This window comes from Moschus berezovskii, chromosome 17, assembly GCF_049115385.1.
Source record: "Moschus berezovskii isolate FMDL1 chromosome 17, NW_MosBer_1.0, whole genome shotgun sequence".
In the NCBI taxonomy this organism is placed as follows: Eukaryota; Metazoa; Chordata; class Mammalia; order Artiodactyla; family Moschidae; genus Moschus; species Moschus berezovskii.
The window spans coordinates 13125608-13138543 of NC_142476.1; the positions used below are offsets into that span (position 1 = coordinate 13125608).

General features: G+C 48.6%; 1 protein-coding gene across 2 annotated transcripts in view; it reads right to left on the reverse strand.

Moving 5' to 3' along the window:
• Positions 1-12936, reverse strand: part of NR5A2 (nuclear receptor subfamily 5 group A member 2) — a 120232-nt gene that overhangs the window by 4063 nt on the left and 103233 nt on the right. The window lies entirely within an intron of this gene.

Here is a 12936-nt window from a genome sequence, read left to right on the forward strand (position 1 = left end):
TGAACTGTACAACTTGTTTGCAGTGTGCAGACAGACGCCTCTGGGAGAAGTCTATAGATACGTGTGTGTGTTTACATACATCATCCGTGCTGAGAAAGTAAACAGACGCAGGCACCTCTCCCCCTGCTTTATCTTCTAATTGGACAAAAATAAATAAGAACGATTCCACAGAAAACCAAATAATACTATGGCTAAAAGGTTAAACGTACCAAACCCCGTGAAGTCACCAAGATACTCGCGTCCCAAGTTTTTGCCACCGTACGTTGTGACACTTAGCCTGTACACATGGGCATGGCCCTTTTGGTGTCTCTACGTGCTGCGACAACAGGCTGCCTCACATTTGCTGTTGAAACCTGTCCAGGATGATTTCGGTGTTTACATTTTGAGCTATAACTTTGCATGAAGCATGCTTCCCCAATTCCGTCCCCACATCTCTGCCCCAAATTAAAAACAGTGGGGAATTAGTACCGAAATAGCGTGGGCACTGGCACGATCACAGCTACTTCAACGTGCAATGGGAGAGTCAAAAATACTCGATTACTTATTAATGAGATGCACAAACAGACAAATGCTACCCGATGATGAGCTCGTGCCTTCCGAGGTGTTGGCCACCGGACACTACACGGGTGGCAACTGACAGTTAATTACGCGTTTTCCATCTGTCTCATCTCAAATGTCTTAGAATTTAATTAAAATACTTATTAGTTATATCTGGGTCAAAATTATAAGATGTAAACAATTGGAAATCCCTTGAACATGCTGTACCAAGACAGATGACAGAAAAAGGCACGTTCATGTCAGCCTGGTTCTCTGCCACGCTGTTTGAATTTCAGAGGCGCACACCCTGGTTACAGACACTGGTCCTTCCTAGAGCATCATGGCAGAGAACCAGTCATTCAAAAATAGTTCATCTGAATTCTGACCAGCTTCTTAGCGCTGCTTCTCTTTACCCTCCTGTGCAACCTAAAGAAAATATTTAAGCCTAAAACCTAATGAATAATTTAGTTTTCTCTTTTATATACTATTAAGAAGTTGAAAGGGAAAAAAAGACAAGCAAATTCCAGCATTAGAGTGATTTTAACACAATCATAGGAAAAAAATCGAAGTATTATTTTATGCTACATTGACAGATATTGTCACAGCAAGAAAAGCTAATGAAAGTCACCGAGATTCATAGGGAGGATGCAGGAATTTGCACAGAATAAAACGAAAGATAAACGAACAATAGTCTTTTCAGAGAGTTTTTTTTGAAACTTTTTTGATAAATGTATTTTTTGAGAATAAGGTTCAACCTTCTGTGATAAATTATGCACTCTCTTAATAAAAACGAAACACAACACAATGTGCTGCTCAGAAACAAAGCAAAGGACAGATCCTAAGTTCTGGTTGAATCACTTACTCCTGTTACAGACAAACACTTAAAGTCTTCAGGTCCGCATTTGCTGGATAATGTCTACGAATACTGGTCCGAACTCCCCAAAGTTTAGACACACAAGCAGTTGTCCTTCTGAGGGAAAATCCTGTTTAATATGTCTATCGTTAACTGTAACAGAAGCTGCGCTGCTGGTTGTCCCAAAGGCACCTGCTTACTGAGTGTCCACCTTGCTTCTCTGTCTGTACAGGCAGTTTGTAATCCAGGGGCAATGATTCTGATATTAAAACTACACAGTGAAAGAAAGAGAGAGAGAGAAAGGAAGGAAGGAAGTAAAGAAAAACCATTCTGACTGAGTTCCTGTCATCCACTGACCAGGAAGTTCCCAATCACAGCTCCGGCTGATCTGTCTCAGCTCTGTCCTCTTTCATTTCCCCATGGAAACTGCCAGCATCTTGGGATGAGAACTGTGTTATACTTTAGTCAAGGCCTCCCCAGAGGTTTCTTCAATTGTTTGCTTTATATTTAGGTGTATTTGTCCAAAAGCTGCTTGATTATAAAATGACCTATGACGTTAGCTGCTGCATATTTTTTATGTCACTTGTGTGTGTGCTCTCTGGCTCTTTGCGACCCCATGGACTGCAGCCCGTAAGGCTCCTCTGTCCGTGTGATTATCCCGGCAAGAATCCTGGAGTGGGGTGACATTTCCTCCTCTAGAGGATCTTCCCATCCAGGGACTGAACCTGAGTCTCCCGCATCTCCTTCAAAGGCAGGTGGATTCTTTACCACTGAGCCACCTGGGAAACCCTTGAGCTGCTGTGTATCTTCTAAGTCGGTTTCCTTTCTTTTTCTAGCTTGACACTGGCTTTCAAAAATCGACTTATACCATAAATCTCTCCCTGAAGTAAAACAGTTTAAGTGTAACAGTGTGTTCTACTCAAGAACCCTGTGGGAGCCTTTTCACGATCTGAATAACCGAGTCTCAGTCCACGTGTTCTGACAACGGGTCAGTTTCGCTCCAGGGAGAACCTGCCCCGCCCGCATCTGGGTGTGCGATATGGCCCCTTGTTAGTCTCTCGTATTTTCCATCCGACAAGCAGAACTTGGTGTTTCCACGTGGAGAATGTAAACTGGCGCAGCCACTGTGGAAGACAGCATGAAGGTTTCTCAAAAAACTAGAAATGAAGCTACCATATGACCCAGAAATTTCACTCCTGGGTACGTATCTGAAGAAAATGAAAACAACAACTGGAAAAGGCACATGCACCCCAATGTTCATAGCAGCACTATTCACAATACCAAGACGTGGAAGCAACCTCGGTGTCCATCAAGAGATGATAAAGAAGGTGTAATGAGTTCAAGCAAACTCTGGGAGATGGTGAAGGACAGGGAAGCCTGGAATGCTGCAGTCCACGGGGTTGCAAAGAGGCGGACATGACTGAGTGACTGAACAACAAATGTATATATGTATGTATATATATGTATAATGGAACAGTTTGCCAACAAAGGTCCTTCTAGTCAAGGCTATGGTTTTTCCAGTAGTCATGTATGGATATGAGAGTTGGACCATAAAGAAAGCTGATCGCCAAAGAATTGATGCTTTTGAACTGTGGTGTTGGAGAAGACTCTTGAGAGTCCCTTGGACTGCAAGGAGATCCAACCAGTCCATCCTAAAGGAAATCAGTGCTGAATATTCATTGGAACGACTGATGCTGAAGCTGAAACTCCAATACTTTGGCCACCTGATACGAAGAGCTGACTCATTGGGAAACACCCTGATACTGGAAAGATTGAAGGCAGGAGGAAAACGGGACGATAGAAGATGAGATGGTTGGATGGCATCACTGACTCCATGGACATGAGTCTGAGCAAGCTCTGGGAATTGGTGATGGACAGGGAGGCCTGGTGCGCTTCAGTCCATGGGGTCGCAAAGAGTTGGACCCCATAGACGGCAGCCCACCAGGCTCCCCCGTCCCTGGGATTCTCCAGGCAAGAACACTGGAGTGGGTTGCCATTTCCTTCTCCAATGTGTGAAAGTGAAGTTGCTCAGTCAAGTCTGACTCGTAACGACCCCATGGACTGCAGCCTACCAGGCTCCTGTGTCCATGGGATTTTCCAGGCAAGAGTACTGGAGTGGCTTGCCATTGCCTTCTCCGGAATAATGGAACACTACCCAGCTATAAAAAAGAATGAGATTCTGCCATTTGCAATAACATGGATACACTTGGAGGGCGTTATTCTTAGTGAAGTAAGTCAGACAGAGAAAGACACATACTGTGTGATATCACTTACCCGTGGAATCTAAAATACAACAAACTAGTGAATATAACAACAACAACTTTGTATCTGCGAGTATGCCGACTCGCAGATACAAAGAACAACGTGGTGCTCACCTGTGGGGAGAGGGAAACGGGGAAGGGAGATACACAGCCCGCGACACAGGGAGCACAGCCGGCGTGTCGCGTGAACAACAGTGACGAGTGGACCACCACCTTCAAACACTGTGAATTCAGAAGGGAAAGCAAGTAGAGAAGAAAAGTGCCAAACACGGTGCCACCGCCTCTCCGAAGACTTGGAACTTTCTCTTTCACAAGGGTCACGTGTGTGTACTTTTCAGGAAGAGGCCAGGTTTAAGTGAGCTCATGGAATTCATTTTTAGGCTAATTGAGGCCCTATCCTAAAAAACTGAACATGAAGTACCTTTAAAATGCGAATCATTTTCTCTGCGATGCTGCCTTACAAATCAAGCCCCACAATACAAGTAACAAATGGGTGCTGGCAGGCCTCGGGGGTCTTTACTCACCTCTAGCAGGAGTCCATAACGCTGGAAATTCGTGAATGAACTGATAGCTAATTATATGAGAAAGCAAAATTTGGACAAATTATTCCATGTTCTGGGGTCCTTGGAAATCTGCTTTTTGCGATTTGCTCTTCAGTTCCCAGATGAAACAGCCTTGCCCCACATGTGGGTTTGAGAAGGAGACCCAGCTGGGGGAGATCGACAGGAGACCAAAATCCGCCCCCAGCTCTTCTGGGGCGTCATGCCAGATCCCCGAGCCTCCTGCGTTTGGCACACTACACATTTCTTTGAAACTGATGTAAGCTTCATCTTAATACAATTTAGAAACGCAAGTTAATGAACCCCATCATTACAAATTCTGAGTCGGAAACAGTACGTAAACAGGCAGAGGCACCCCCAACCCTTTCTCCCCCTGCCTTTAAATTTTGATGACCAGCAAAAAAGCATTTTGAGCGCCTCCTCTAAGTATCCATCTCCTATCATCTATTCTACTTTACCCACTCAGGGACTAATTACCAACTTGTTATATGGAGCAGCCTGACGATCAGCTCACAGTGGGGGCCCAGAGTCTCTTCCATCCTTATTGGAAAGTAAACCCTTAGGTCTTCTTGAATACATTACAGCTGGCTTTTCGGTCACACGCAGCTTTCAGCCTCCTTCTGAAGCTAAAGATGCCACTTTCCGCCGCCCTGGTCTCTGCCGCATGGCCCGGCTCCCGCACAGCCCGCTCTTTTGGGAGACTGGTTCTCTACAGAGCCAGGGGGCTGGGGGCTGGGGGCTCAAATGGCCGGAGAATATAATTATCTTTGTTAACTTTCCGCACGTTGCGGGAAAAAAAGAAATCTCATCCGGTCCTTTCAAAGATACAAAAGTGGGGGCAAGAGGTACCACTTCGCACCCGGACAATACTGCTTCCCCTTGAGGCTTCTGGAGGGGCGACCTCTAAACTGGCTTGTGACTTGTCCTGCGAAGACCTTTTCCTCTGATAACGCGAGCAGAGGACAAAACAAACGAATTTTCTATTGGGAAATCATTTTAAAATTATTTTTAAAGGGCTAACCTTAAATAATTTGTAGAGATAATTTTGTAGCAACTTTTGGAGAGCAACATGCTACCTCTTTTCGTGTGAACCAAGTTGCCTGAATAAAGAGTAAGGGTTGTCTGGGGTTGGAGACGGGCAGACAGGGCACTCTGAAGTGCCGACGCCTGCAGTTAGAGTCTATGCTCTGTTTCTGGCAAAACTGAAACAATATTTTAAATTAACTATTACTAAGTCCTTTATAAAGCTAGTGGAGGTGATGGAATCCTAGTTTGAGCTATTTCAAATCCTGAAAGATGATGCTGTGAATGTGCTGCCCTCAATATGCCAGCAAATTTGGAAAACTCAGCAGTGGCCACAGGACTGGAAAAGGTCAGTCTTCATTACAATCCCAGAGGAAGGCAATGCCAAAGAATGCTCAAACTACCGCACTATTGCACTCATCTCACACGCTAGTAGAGTAATGCTCAAAATTCTCCAAGTCAGGCTTCAGCAATACATGAACCATGAACTTCCAGATGTTCAAGCTGGTTTTAGAAAAAGCAGAGGAACCAGAGATCAAATTGCCAACATCCAATGGATCATCAAAAAAGCAAGAGAGTTCCAGAAAAACATCTATTTCTGCTTCATTGACTATGCCAAAGCCTTTGACTGTGTGGATCACAATAAACTGTGGAACATTCTGAAAGACATGGGAATACCAGACCACCTGACCTGCCTCTTGAGAAACCTATATGCAAGTCAGGAAGCAACAGTTAGCACTGGACATGGAACAACAGACTGGTTCCAAAAAGGAAAAGGAGTACATCAAGGCTGTATATTGTCACTCTGCTTATTTAACTTATGTGCAGAGTACATCATGAGGAACGCTGGGCTGGAAGAAGCACGAGCTGGAATCAAGATTGCCAGGAGAAATATCAATAACCTCAGATATGCAGATGACACCACCCTTATGGCAGAAAGTGAAGAGCTAAAAAGCCTCTTGATGAAAGTGAAAGAAGAGAGTGAAAAAGTTGGCTTAAAGCTCAACATTCAGAAAACTAAGATCATGGCATCTGGTCCCATCACTTCATGGCAAACAGATGGGGAAACAGTGGAAACAGTGTCAGACTTTATTTTTTTGGGCTCCAAAATCACTGAAGATGGTGATTGCAGCCATGATATTAAAAGACACTCCTTGGAAGGAAAGTTATGACTAACATAGACAGCATATTAAGAAGCAGAGACGTTACTTTGCCTACAAAGGTCCGTCTAGTCAAGGCTATAGTTTTTCCCGTGGTCATGTATGGATGTGAGAGTTGGACTGTGAAGAAAGCTGAGAGCAGAAGAATTGATGCTTTTGAACTGTGGTGTTGGAGAAGACTCTTGCAAGTCCCTTGGACTGCAAGGAGATCCAACCAGTCCATCCTAAAGGAGATTAGTCCTGGGTGTTCATTGGAAGGACTGATGCTAAAGCTGAAACTCCAATACTTTGGCCACCTCATGTGAAGAGTTGACTCACTGAAAAAGACCCTGACGCTGGGAGGGATTGGGGGCAGGAGGAGAAGGGGACGAGAGAATGAGATGGCTGGATGGCATCACCAACTTGATGGACATGAGTTTGAGTGAACTCCGGGAGTTGGTGATGGACAGGGAGGCTTGGCGTGCTGCGATTCATGGGGTGGCAGAGTCAGACACGACTAAGTGACTGAACTGAACTGAAGTCCTTTATATAAATCTGTGTATGTGTACACATGTGTATGATTATTAGCCACGAACTATTTGTAGTGACCAGAACAGACAATCCAGTGTCTTCACAGAACAAGAAAATCTAAGTCTTTGGCAGGAACTGTGTGTAAAAATGTGGGCATATAGGATATGTATTATTTTTGTACATAGAAATGAGCCCTTACAACTTGTTCAGTTCAGTTGCTCAGTCATGTCCGACTCTTTGCGACCCTATGGACTGCAGCACGCCAGGCCTCCCTATCCATCACCAACTCCCGGAGTTTACCCAAACTCACGTCCATCATGTCGGTGATGCCATCCAACCACCTCATCCTCTGTTGTCCCCTTCTGCTCACACCTTCAATCTTTCCCAGCATCAGGGGCTTTTCAAATGAGTTGGCTCTTCCCATCAGGTGACCAAAGTATTGGAGCTTCAGCATCAGTCCTTCCAATGAATATTCAGGACTGATTTCCTTTAGGATGAACTGGTTGGATCCCCTCAAAACTAGCTGGAGCTTTATATATGACAAAGCACACTACCGTGCTTTACTACTTCACACCTTATGTATATACACCCTATGAATTCATTCCTTCATTCAGCCCTGTGTGAGATGATGGAGATATAGGAATAAAGACAGGCTCTGGGTCAAGTGCTAGAGACAAATGGTGGGTACCCCGGGCACACACAGGACCGAGGGGCAGAAGAGTTCTTGGGGGAGGTGATGTCTGAGAGGTTTCGAGAAACGAGGCAGAGTGAGCTGAGCAACACGCCGAAGTGAGAGGTGCGACCGCACACAGAGCCCCAGAAACAGGGAACGGGTCCTCGGAGCAGCTCAGCTTCTGTGAAGGGCTGCGGGGTTGGGGGGGCTGGGGGTGGGCACCGGGGCAGGAGCGGGTACAGAAGGGTGGACTGTAAGGTTTGGGGTGGGGGGTGCTGTACAAGTCTGCCTTTTGTCCTGGAAGCTACACAGAAGCGTTGCGAGATGTGAAGGAAGGACACGGTCAGCTCTCTGAGTGGGAAACAGCAGGTGTGCACAGGACCACAGGCGACAAACTCGGTGGCCAGAGGGGAGGGTGGGCCTGAAGGTCATCCAGGCCGTGCCCGCCACAGGGCTTGCCGGCCCCGGGTTAACCAGGAGTGGGAGAGAGCAGAGGCCCTGGCTGGTGGTTTGGGTGTCTGTCAAGGGGGAGAGTGATGGGCACCTCACCCCTGCACCCCGGCAGGAGGACAGCAGGAGGCACTGGACGTGGTGAGTCCAGGTGCAGCCACAGTGAGTTCAGGGGCACGTGGGGCATCCCCAGGGATGCAGGGCAAATGGCTGGAGACGGGGGGCGGGGGGGGGCGGGGCAGTCCAGACTCAGCAGGGAAGCTTGACTGGTGTCCAGATGCGGGAGCCATCAGTGGTCAGGTGAGGACGAAATGCCAGGAGTCAAGGGAGTGTGTGGAGAGAGACGAGAAGGGGCCGGGGCTGGGAGTCTGGAGACTACCAACTCGCCAAGGATTCTCTCGTGAGGAGGCATTACAGGTTATGAGATTTAGACTCGGAAAGATTAAATAGCTTTTCCACGATTTCTAAGTTAAGGACAGACCCAGAGAAGGCGGGAATGGCTAACATTCAGCCAGCATTAGTCAACCTGCAAAGGTTGTTTTCACAGACCTCTTTAGACTGTGAAAGTGTCACACAGCCCCAAGTTCCTGCCACCTAAGGGGGTTTCGGAATGGGACGTACTGGTTGGTCCAACAGCTCAGCTTCTAAAGGGTCTCAAGGTCTGTGAATGAACAGTTTTCAGAGAATCTGAATGAAGTAACATACCCCTGAAACTCATACTGATGCATGCCAAGTTGCTTCAGTCATGTCCAACTCTTTGTGACCCCATGGGCTGTAGCCCGCCAGGCTCCTCTGTCCATGGAATTCTCCAGGCAAGAATCCTGGAGTGGGTTGCCATTTCCTTCTCCAGGGGATCGTCTGGACCCAGGGATCCAACCAGCGTCTCTCATGTCTCCTGCACTGACAGGTGGGCTCTTTAACACTAGCCCATATTTATGTATTAGACACCTTAATCGTCGTAAAGCCCCAGGTCATGGTTATAGAAAGTCACAGTGACACTGAGCAGAGACCCGAGTCGTGAGTGCCCTCCTGGAGGGCTTTTCTGCACACCTCCCCACCCCAGCTCTTGACACTGGGGCTGTTTAATGGACAAACCAGTATCTCTGATGTTTTCCAAAATCAGTGAAAGGTAGAGGATTCCTTGCACACTTATCCCATTCTCAATCACAAAGCATATTCAGGAAAACATGGCCAAGCCTTAAGTTTCAGTTAGAGACTTTCCACTCTCTTTTCTTAATTTTGAAGTGCAATTTCCCCAAACAAAAACTACTAACTCAGTGCCTCCTGGGGCTGCCGAAAGCGCAGGCTCAGGAAGCGCCGCTGCATAAAGAACGTCACCCGTGGGGGCTGTGCGTGTGTCAGCTCTGCGTTCAGAGTTCGTCACCACCAACGGGCAGCAGCTTTCTCCCCAGTGGAAAAGAACACCGTGCACGAACCAAACGCCATGCTTCCGGTCCTGATCCCGTCTCCAGCTGTGAGATCACGGGTGCATCTCTCTTTGGGGCCCTGAGTTTCCTGGTCCCTGAAGGGCAAGGGCTGCATTCGACCATCTCCCATCACCCAGCCCGAAGAGTCCACAACTGCGTGACTAGGAGTCCAAGCTTTGGAAGGAAGGTGCTGGATTTGCGCTGTCCACACAGACGTAGTGACACGTCTCTCTCTGCACCCACCTGGTCAGCTGCGTTTTCACTCAACTGTCCCGGCTTGACTTCGATTCCCCGAGATGGTTTTGGGCTTGAATCGCAAATTATTTTGAACTCTGTTTAGTAGGCAGCCAAGAGTGGACACAATGTTAGGGAAACGGTGCCTCAGTTGATGTGCATCCACGTGGCACCCCTTTTGCAAGGAGGGGAGGGAGTGTGGTTTCTGTGTGGACTTGACCACAAAGCTCACAGACGGTGCAAAGCGGGCTGTGGAGTGCTAACCCAAGTCAGGCGGCCTGGTCCGGGGATCTACAGAGTGTAGACCAATTAAATACAAATGGCTTCGTTCAAATAGTCAAAGCAAACACTACTCAGGGACTTCCTCAGTGGTGTGGTGGGTAAGAATCCCCCAGCCAGTGCAGGGGATGCGGTCTGGTCCCTGGTCCGGGAAGATCCCACGTGCCTGGGAGCGGCTCAGCCTGTGCATCACGACTACTGAGCCCTCGAGCCCACGGCCGGGCGCTCTGCATGGAGAGAAGCCACTGCAACGAACAGCCTGTGCACCGCAAAGGACAGGCCCTGCTCGCTGCAGCTAGAGAGAGCCTGCGCCAGCAATGGACCCAGCGCAGCCAGAACACACCGCCGTTCCACTGAGCTCGCGCACTTTTCCTTCTCAGAACAGCACCGACATCCTCGCCTGGGTCCAACCCTGAGCCACGTCTCTGCCGGGCTCCTCTCCAGACACGCTGGTCTCCTTTGTTGACACAACTACAATTCAGTGAAAAACAAGAAATTTTATGTGCTGTGTATTTCACCACAGTTAAACATTGAAAATGGTACTGTTGGTGTGGTGTTTAAACACAAAAGAACAACGACCTGAGAAGCACCGCTCTGCAGAGCCAGACCATCCCCGAGGCTCTCCAGGCTGCCCGCAATGTGTGTTCCTCCCACGGACCAGGTTCCTGCAGCTGAAGGGTGACCACCGTCCACTCTGTGCTTCCCTTAGCTCACACCCTTACGCTGCACCTTCTTGCTGATGCCTGCCTGGCCGACTTCACAGTGCAGTTACTTATCTAATTCTTTATAAAGTGTTTATCTGATCTCTAAGCTTGCCTGTCGCCCTCACGAGGGGTGCTGTGAAGGCAGGCATACCCAGGCCGGGGGGCAGCATGTGGGACGCCCTCCGACGCAGAAGGGATGACTGCAGAGGACGCTTCTTGACCTAATGCTGCGCGGCCCTGAACCAAAGTGTTTCCTTCTTCCTCTTTTGGCCTTTGACACACTGTTCGTGCTTCCACATCAAACTCACGGCAGATTGTGTTTTTCTTTTGTGTAGAACCGTTTCATGATCAGAAGCAAAAGCAGCAACCCCACTATGCACTGTGCTTTCTAGGGACACAGATCCTGAACCGGTGCTGGCTGTGCACACTGATGACAGTGCCAGGCCCGCCGGCTTCCCTGGGCTGCTCCGCGCCTCCCATGTGTAGGGCACTTACTTCCTCTGCCCGGGGTCCACCTTCGCTGTGCACTCCAGGCGCAGGATGATGGCTCCAGGGCGTGACTTCACTCTAGATCCAACCACTTCTGCACATCCTGGCTTCAGGACCTCCTGCCCAAATGGCGAGTGGGCACCGCAGGCTCGGTGGTAACATCGCCCTCCATTCCCTGGGTACCCAAGCCTGCTGTCTGCCTCCGTATTTCCCTGTTCTGATCATCAGCCAACATCCCCAGGCCTCGGCCCAGACACCCTGGCCTCCAGGGGCCCTCTCCAATCCCATCTCTGTGGACTGTGCTCTGTTTGCCCATCGCAGGGGGCGTCGGGTGTCATGTGGTTACCTGTCAATCGTGGCGACGGGATGTCGACCTTGGCAATGGCCACTTTCCCCCGTCCTACCACGGGGCCTGGGCAAAGTCGGAGCCCCCTTCACACTCGGCGAATGGAAGAACGCATTCTCACATTAAGTACACATCCCTCTTCGCCTTGCGTGTGTCTGGAAGGCCCTCTGAACACGTCTGATCGGACCCTCCCACACCCACAGCCCGTGTTCTGCCTCCCCTGCGAGACAGCCTCCTTGGGGAAGTCAAGATGCCCAGCACAGACCTGAGAAGACTCGCCACTTGGAACCAAGCTCCCACGAGCAGGAACCACGTGCTGACTAACTCCCTAAGAAGGGCCTGCTAATCCTGCCTGAGCCACAGCCCCGGCGACTAGAGCCCTAGGCGGCTTCAGAGCTCCGCACGGCGTGAAGTCACGACCAACCTCAGATACAACAGCAGGTTGCCTTTCTATTGTTCAGCTCTGGAAAAAGAGATGAAACCGAGCTCAGTGAACTTCAGAAGGAAAAACATTTGGTTTGCCTGGTACTATGAAGCGGTGCGTCATCTGAAGATGCTGAGAAAAGCCTGTCTGGGCACTGTGAGCCGCGTCCGGCCCACCGCTGACACAGGGCATTCATCCTTTCCTTCACGGGTGTTTTCCAGAATGCTAGGGTATAAACACAAGGAAGGAAGGCCATACTGCAGGGGTTTTAAGATCAAGAATTGAAGCAGCTCGTAAGTTTTATCAAGTTCTATATGCCAGATGATACTGAAAGCCACATAAAAATGCATGCAGAATGAAAGGCAAAAAAACCCCAAAAATCTCTGACTGGGAATTAATGGAGTCGTTTGAAGCAGGAAACAGAGCTGAAAGGGGCACGGGATAGAACCCTAAATTTCAAATGAAACTGTGTGTCAGACAGACTTACTCCTTAGGGCAGATGCACACAGTGCTTGATAAACAGGAACTACTTCTAGCTGGAGCGGCCCTGGCCGGCCAGCCTCGGCAGCCTCGGTCCTTGCCTTGTCATAAAGACCATCTCTCTGCTCAGAAGACAACACGTCCACATGCAGGAAAACCTGTCCGCCTTCAGGGAAAAGCTCCTCTCCCCACTCCCGTAGTCACGTCCCAGAATAGGTTTCGACTCACAAGTTTGCATTTTTGATTTTGACTCAGGAATTTCTGTGGTTTTGGCCAAGTTTTCTTACTCTCTTCAAATAAGGTTATGTATGGTCTTCAGTTTGTTCAGGTGGCAAGTCAAGCCTATGAATAAACCAACGTTATCATATGAAAGAGAATTAAACAGGCAGATCCAAGTGGGGATATATTAAACCAAATTTAAGCTCCAGTTGTTGAATTTAGCCTGGGATCTCTGTCTGGTTTGCCTGGGGATAAATTCAGCTTTCCAGCTAATCGAATGAAGAAAACCGCCTCAGGTATGATAAAA